At 44.6% G+C, this 8,317-nt stretch overlaps 2 non-coding genes across 2 annotated transcripts; one reads left to right on the forward strand and one right to left on the reverse strand.

The window, feature by feature from the left end:
- Positions 1-422: 422 nt before the first annotated feature.
- On the reverse strand, positions 423-541 carry LOC111577273 (5S ribosomal RNA). The gene has a single exon (XR_002746914.1). It is a non-coding gene; the product is annotated as a 5S ribosomal RNA (ribosomal RNA).
- Positions 542-950: 409 nt separating this feature from the next.
- On the forward strand, positions 951-1,069 carry LOC111577268 (5S ribosomal RNA). Its single transcript, XR_002746913.1, has one exon. It is a non-coding gene; the product is annotated as a 5S ribosomal RNA (ribosomal RNA).
- The last annotated feature ends 7,248 nt before the right edge of the window (positions 1,070-8,317 follow it).

Here is an 8,317-nt window from a genome sequence, read left to right on the forward strand (position 1 = left end):
CTCTGGATTGTTGGCTTTTCTGTCCTCTGTTTGGAATTCATCAGGTCTGTACCTTACTATGTTCTGCGCTGTGAGATGACAAATGTTGCTCAACAAATCAAAGTGAATTGATTGAGCTCACCTGGATTCAGTGTCCTGCATCCTGTATCTGGAGCCACTGTACAGCCACAACAGAAGCAACAACAAAGCAGCATCAGCTGCAGCTGATCCACCTCAACTTTCTCACATACAGCCTCAATCCAAAGCAGGAGGCGCCACCTGGTGGTCGGAGGAGGAACCAAGAAACAGAGAAGGTCTCCTGCAGACGTGGAGGCAGAATCAGTTCACTTGTTGGCTTTTAATAACCCAGAGAGGTTTTAGTTGCCAGCTGTCTCCAGAGAATGAGCAACAGCGTCCTGTGCAGGTTGTGAGGAGATGTAAAAAGCTTACAGCACCTGGTATTCCCAGGCGGTCTCCCATCCAAGTACTAACCAGGCCCGACCCTGCTTAGCTTCCGAGATCAGACGAGATCGGGCGTATTCAGGCTGGTATGGCCGTAAGCAGAGGACTTTTAGGAGGAGTTTTATAGATGCTGTGACAAGACGTGGCGGTATATCTTTTATTTTTAAGTTACGTCTTTTTCTTTTCTTTTTTTCCCCTTGTAGAGCTTCTTAAACAAACACTAAAATTGAGTGAAAATGTCCTTTGCAGGAGCCTGTCTCTGCGACACTGTTGTACATGGTGTGATGTGAGGTGATTTATCGTCGCTGACGTGTTTCTGTGTCACAAACGTTTTCATGTTGGGCTGAAGGTGATGCTACAATCAATACCTTGTTGTGTAACGGCGGCTCTTTACTGCCATGGTGGACAAAGTGTGTTGAGAGCTTCTTGTCACGTTCACATGGACATCAGGACTCAGGGGATGGTGAAGACGGACACGTAGAAAAGGCCCGTGAGCGAGTACTGCTGTCGCTTACGGCCATACCAGCCTGAATACGCCCGATCTCGTCTGATCTCGGAAGCTAAGCAGGGTCGGGCCTGGTTAGTACTTGGATGGGAGACCGCCTGGGAATACCAGGTGCTGTAAGCTTTTTACGTCTCCTCATGACAGTATTTTTTTATTTTTTTTTTAATCTTTTATTATCAAAAGTACAAAATTCTGACAAAAGATTTCATTTCACATTATTTTACACATCATCCTAAAAAAGCTTCAAACAATATTTACATACCTTTCACACACACAAAAAACAAAAACACAAACCTGACAATTTCATAAAACGGACAATTCCTTAAACAAACAAAAAAAACACCTCACCCTCCCACTTGGGTGTCACACCCTCTCATCCACAGCTCAAACAGTTTATAAACATTTGACACCCGCTCAGACATTTCAAAGAAACCCCCCGACCCCTCAAAAAAAACCAAGGTTCCCTTACAACGTAACTCATTTGACTTTTAAAATTGTCTTCTATACACAAACAAAAACCCATAAATCAAAAATAAAAAACACAGTCAAAAAAAACCATGATTCCCTTTTTTAACATACTCTCTTTAAAACTGAAAGACAATTTTGTTCCCCTCCCCATGAAGCAAAAGCTTTGCATGGTTCATAAACACCTCTTCAAAGTCACTTTCATCCTGAAATATTCTGATGTGACTTGAGCATATTTTTAAATAAGCTCCACCTACTGATTTCTTTGTCCTCAAATAAGGCATAGTTCCTTGCCACGACAGTCACATGTCTGGCCAATCCAAGGACAATGTTTAGCAGATTTTTGTTCACCTCCTTCTTTTTCTCTGAGACCCCGAACAGCCAGTGCCATCGCCAGTCTCCTCCTTTTTTGGCCTCCCAAGACAAAAACTCTGCCAGAAAGCCTCTGACCTGCTCGATGAACAGGGCCACGACCGGACATCCCCACAGCAGGTGCTCCAGGTCCTCCGTCATGTCCCTGCACACCGAGCAGTTCCTCCCGAATTTAGCTTTATGGACCTGGTGCAGTACGACGCCTGTAAAAATCCATCTATGTCTTATTTTAAAGTCCGTTTGCGCTGCTTGCGTGCTGCAGTGTTTTGCGAAAATGTTTTGCCAAATTGTGTGTATAGGTTTATGTGGAAATAGCTTTGCCCAGGCCGATTCTGCCGTGGGACGCTGTGTAACCTTATTTCTGAATGTTTTATACCAGTATTTTGTTGTTGTTTCTGTGATGCTCTTACTTGTGTTATTGTGTTCCAGAGAGAATGTTGGGGCGTCGTCCTGCACCAGGTCACCCACCCCACTGGTGATGGCGGCCCTCCACCCGGACGGCATCCCCCCCTCGATTGTGGAGCATCTGATCTCCACATCCCTCCTCCTGACTCTGACTGTTGTTTTTCTTGTCTTCACGATGCTCAAAATCTGGTCCCGGTCGATCCTCCCCGTCTGATCCAGCAGGTGGCTGATGGTAATCAGGTCTGCAGCCTCGAGGGAACCACCTAGGAGGGGCCTCCCCTGGTGCATAATGTCCGGGTTGTGGAAGATCGGCTGTGCCAGCACCTGAGCCTTGGTGTTGACTTGGGCCTTCACCAGTGGTCGTGCCAACCCCCACGCCTCCATGACCTCCCTGTAAAAACTGTCTAGCTGGGCATAGTGAGTATGTGGAGCTATCTGACACAGTTGAAAATTCCCTAAACTGCTGATTTCTTTAAGCTGTTGTGTGAAAAAATCTTTCCACAGCGCTTGTTGTTTTTGTCCAAATGCTTAATAATGATTTTGTTTCTGAGTGCTGATTTTTTTGTGTGAATGTCTATTAAGTTTAAGCCTCCTTTCTTGTAGTCGTCTATTATTGTTCTGTGTGCTACCAGGTCACTTTTGCCTTTCCAAAGAAATGTAGTTATTAGATTATTGATTTTTGCAAGTACTGCATTGGGGAGGTCATGGACAGCCAATGTGTGTGTTAACTTTGACAAAATGAGGGAGTTGGTCACGACCACCTTGCCCCTCAGGGTCAGCCCCCACATCTTCCACAACCCGAACTGACCTGGGAGTTTGGCCAGCAGATCCTCCCAGGATTTGTCCCTCGCTGCCGCAGCATCGCTGCCAATGTAAACCCCCAGAACCTTGACGCTCTCCTGGGCCTCTTCAAATCCCCAAATGTTTGGTGGCCGAGCCACCGAGCCACAAAACATGATTTGTGACTTTTCTGTGTTCACCCGTGCTCCCGATGCTCTACAAAAAGTGTCCAGGTGTGTGATTACACTGTCCACCTGTTCTGAGTTCTTGAGAAATAAGTTTGTGTCGTCTGCAAATTGTACTATTTTAATGTGTCTTTGTGCTGGTGTTATGATCCCCGTTATGTGCCTGTCTGTGATAATCAGCTGGGCCAGTGGCTCGGCCACCAAACTGTACAAAAGCACAGAGAGAGGACAGCCCTGCCTGATTGAGTGTTGGAGTTGGATTGGTTTTGTTAAGAACCCACTGCATTTTATTTGACTGTGTGCGTTGTTGTATAATAATTGTAACCAGCCCATGTACCTGCTCCTAAACCCCAGTGTCCTCATTAACCTCCATAAAAAATTGTGTTCTACTCTGTCGAATGCTTTGTTGAAATCTACAGTGATGTAAATCCCCCCCTCCTGTTGTAACTGCTGCACCCCGTGTTTAACTGTTAGTACTGTGTCTGAAATTTCTCTTCCTGGTATGCTGTATGACTGTGTGTCTCCTACTATGTGATGTATGACGTTTTTCAACCTGTTTGCTAATATTTTTGCTAGTATTTTGTAGTCTGTGTTGAGTAGACTGATTGGTCTGTAGTTCTTCAGGCAGGATCTGTCCCCCCTCTGTTTGTACACCAGACTTACCAATCCTAGCGTCAAGGTTCTGGGGGTTGACCTCTGCTCCTCCATACTTTGGTAGAGGGAGAGGAGGACTGGGGCCAGCAGGTCTCTGAAAGAGATGTAGAAGTCAGCAGTAATACCGTCTGAGCCAGGGCTTTTGTTCCTCCCAAGTCCACCGATGGCTGCCTCCACCTCTCCTAAAACCAGGGGTGAGTCACACCATTCAGCCTCCTCAGGAGGAAGTCAGCTGTTCAGGGTCCCCAGCGCTCTCTCAAGAGCCTCTCCTTCCACACCTTCACTGGAAAAAACTCCTGATAAAAGTGCTCCACCTCATCCAATATTTCCTCTGTTTTGTCAAGTTTCTTTCCTTCCTCAGTTATTAATTCTTTAATGAAGCACTTTTCCAGTTTTCTTTTTTCTAATCCCAAAAACAGGCTGTGCACCTCTCTCCCTCCACTGCATGCTTTGCCTGACTCCTTGTTATTGCACCTTTGCATTTTTTTATTTCTATTACTGCCAGTTGTTTTTTAAAGCACAAATATTTTGTTAAATCATGTGTTTGACCTTCTCCTTTTTTCCAGCTCTATTTTTATTTGCTGCCTTATTTTAAATTCCTCCTTGTTTTCCTCCCATCTTTTTTGCTTGCTGTAGTTTATGCACATCTTCTTTATCCTTTCTTTTACTCCTTCCCATCACCATAATTTGTCCTCTGTAAAGTCAATTTCCTCCACTATGTTTGCTAAGAAACTCCTTGCTCTTCTCATAAACTTTTCATCCTCCAATAAACTGTTTTTCAGACACCAGGAGCCACCATTCCTGGTCATCCCTGGGTGATCTAGGTCAACCTCCACAAATTTTTTGAAGAGTGTAAAAGGTTCATATTTGTCCAATTCCTAAAGAAGACATACAAAATAGAGTGACTTCATCACAGTATCATGGTTTGAAGGTTAGATCTGGTTCTTTATCATGACAGAGCTGCACATCACAGATGAGTTGACAGTCTGACGATTGTTTCTGTTTTTACTGTTTCTGTTTCTGATAGTAAAGAATGACTGTACCTGTGATCTGGACTCCTTTCTGGTAGGAACCGGGGTAACCGGCGCTGGCCATCAGCACAGTAACTGCAGAGCTGTCCTGGTGCCACACGGGGGCGCTGGAGGCCAGTTTACCACTCATGGTGTTCAGGATGGCCTCGTACAGGTCGCTCTGCAGCAGCGGCAGCAGCACCTGGGAACCAGCAGCAGTGAGGAGCAGCGTTTAATGTGACATGAAGGAGATTCAGAGGCAGCAGACAGGAAGTGAAACTCACCTGACACTCTGGATCTCCAAAGCGACAGTTGAACTCCAGAACCTTTGGTCCCTGATTGGTCAGCATCAGCCCTGCATACAGCACACCTGAACAACAACAACAACAGAAAGATATGGAAAATGAGCACCTTAATCACAGATTCTGAAAGACTCAAAACAAAAGAAAGGCAACACTTGCCCACATAAGAAGTCCCCTCCTCCCTCATCCCGTCCACAGTCTTGTGAAGAACCGACTCTCTGATCTGCTGCAGCAGCTCCTGACTCACCTGAACAGCATTAAAGACCAACACAAGCATCACTTTGTGTTCATTACTGAGCACTAAAAACCTTTTCCCTTGACTCTGGTAGCTGTGGGGTGGGGCAGTAGGCTCCCATACCGCCGGTGTTTGGCCCCTGATCACCATCCTGGAGCCGCTTGTGATCCTGTGCTGGAGGCATCGGCGCCACCGAGTGGCCGTCACTGAAGCACAGACACTACAAAACCAGGATAAATAATCCGTTTGGATGAAAAATCACACTTGAAAGTGATCCTGGAGCACTTCAGTGAAAAAGTTCCAGTCACAGACACCTCCTCTCCCTCCAGAAGCTCCTCCACCACCACCTCCTCCCCTGCAGATCCAAACGCTCGGTCCTGCAACGCACAAACACCGCAAACTGTTGACACTGAAGAATGTAATTACCTCCGGAACATCCTTCAAGAGATGAAAATATCACAACCAGATATTATTCTGCTGAATAACCAGGTGACTCAGCGCCTGAGGCAGCAGAGGAGCTTTAAAGTCAGACTGTGTGAGTGAGAGAAGAACAGCGTTTAAATGCCTCTGCAGCGACTGTTTCTTCTGGGAAGATCCAGAGAGGAGAAAGAGTTTTACATGAGCAAGGCAGACTAAAGATTAGAAAAATTAGGGGCCGGAATGTAAGCGCCATTTTTGCAGTCCTGTTATAATTTAAGAAATTATCATCTTCGGTGCTGAAATGCAGATTTTTGTAAATTGAGATGGTTGAAGTGTTCGACTTAATTATTATCCTGTTAGGCTTCCGTAGGCTTGTAAATGCAGCCACGAAGAAGAATGTGGCCGGAAGTTGTTATGTTTTTGTTTTTCAGTATACGAGGGGGAGCGGAGCAACACGGTAGTTTTACCGTTGTCATTATCATGTCATCATTATCATGTCATCATTATCTTGGTTCTTATGATGATGTTGCTTAATAAACGCGTAAAACGATATCTCGCCTCTCGCTCATGAAGTGGTTATGGAAACAAGAAAGAAGAGAAGTAAGGAAAGAACTACAGAACTTAAGATAACCACTACATTAAGTAAAACTACCAGGCTCACTAACGAGACAACTGCATCGTCATGAAGTCGCAGTAAACGGTAAAGACTGCATGAAGCACGAAGATAAGTGCCTGGTTAAAGTGAATGTGATGAGAAACAACTACGACGTGACGAATACGACACGAGAAAGAAGCACTATCGTCACGCCGCCTCATGCCAAGAATTGAATGTAAAAGCTGAGTGCGCAGCCCTTCGTAAAATGACACAACAAAGATGTTTTGGTCTTCAGAAGATGACACTGCAAATGAAAGCACCGAGTGCTTTGTGTTATAGACCATCTCATGTCAAGAACGCCTGCTGAACGTTGAGCTGCAAAGGAGACATGGCGGACGACGGTGCGCTTGACAACAGGCAAGAGGACCAAAGCAGCAGTACCGACATTGGTCACAAGAGGGCAGTAAAGTATACAGAAAAGGGTCTGGAAGAACAAATAACCAGACAAGTAAATGTAAGAAGAGCAAAACTCTCACAACTGACATTAAAAACGAACAAGATCAATGCTTTGATGAAAAATAACGAAAATCCAGACATTGTTGATGAACATTTAAATGAATGCTCAAAGCTCCTAGATGAGTTCATTCAGTCAAACGATGATGTTCACAGGTTACTGCCTAATGAAGAGAAAAATGCTGATCAAACATTCTGGTTTGTACCTAAAAGAGAGAACTTCAGTAACTTTATGGCTGAAGTTGAAAAGTGGACAATTGTGTCAAGGCAACAACAGCAAGATGATGTACGCCCAGAGGATAGCGCATCTATGGCTACTGGACCAGTGAGAAGGAAGTCAGGCTCCTGTGTCAGTGGAGGTGCGGTTAGTAACCGCTCATCTAGAGCATCCCGAGTTTCATCTGCATCATCCACACGTCACAAGGAAGAAGCAGAGAGAGCAGCTTTGATTGCACGAGCAGCAGCCTTAAAAAAGAAGCGAGAGCTGGAAATGGAAGAATGCAGAATAAAGGCTAAAAAAGAACAGCTTGAGTTAGAGAGAGCCATTGCTGCTTCCACTGCCAAAATAAAAGTATTGGAAGAATTTGAGGGTGAAGAAGGTATAAATGAAGGTGAACATTTCCTTGCTGCAAGTGCAACATACAGTCACCAAAGGAGTTCACCTCCATTAGAAAATAATGACCACTCAGACTCTTATGAACGATCACACAAACTATACAATTTCCAAGTGAAGCACGAGAATGACATACAGCAAGCCGATGAAAAGGCCCAAATAAACCTGTGTGAAGTAATGCTAAAACAGAATGACATAACTGAGATGCTAGTTAAACAACAGAGACTATCACATCTGCCCCAGAGAGACATTCCTGTTTTCAGTGGTGACCCACTGGAGTTTAAACCATTTATGAGGGCATTTGAACACACAATCTATGAAAAGACTGAAAGTGACAGTGACAGATTATATTATCTAGAACAGTTCACCAGAGGTGAACCCAGAGATCTTTTCAGAAGCTGCCAACACACAAGTTCTCAGCAAGGCTTTGAAGAGGCAATGAAGCTATTAAAGTATCACTATGGAAATGAAATTAAAATAGCAACTGCTTACATGAACAAGGCATTCAACTGGCCACAAATAAAGTCAGATGACGCTAAGGCGCTTAACAGTTTCTCCTTGTTTCTCAGTGGCTGTAACAATGCAATGCAAGACATTGATGAGCTTGAAGAATTAGACAATCACACTAACCTGAGAGCCATTGTAGCCAAACTCCCATATAAACTGAGAGAAATGTGGAGAGTTTCTGCCTTTGACATCCAAGGGATGAGCGGAAGAAGGGCAAAGTTTCATGACCTTGTCAGATTTGTCAACAGACAAGCTAAGATAGCATTAGAGCCACTGTTTGGTGACATTAAAGAATCTGATGACAGGAGAAAGGCC

Source organism: Amphiprion ocellaris, chromosome 24 (genome assembly GCF_022539595.1).
Source record: "Amphiprion ocellaris isolate individual 3 ecotype Okinawa chromosome 24, ASM2253959v1, whole genome shotgun sequence".
NCBI lineage: Eukaryota > Metazoa > Chordata > Actinopteri > Pomacentridae > Amphiprion > Amphiprion ocellaris.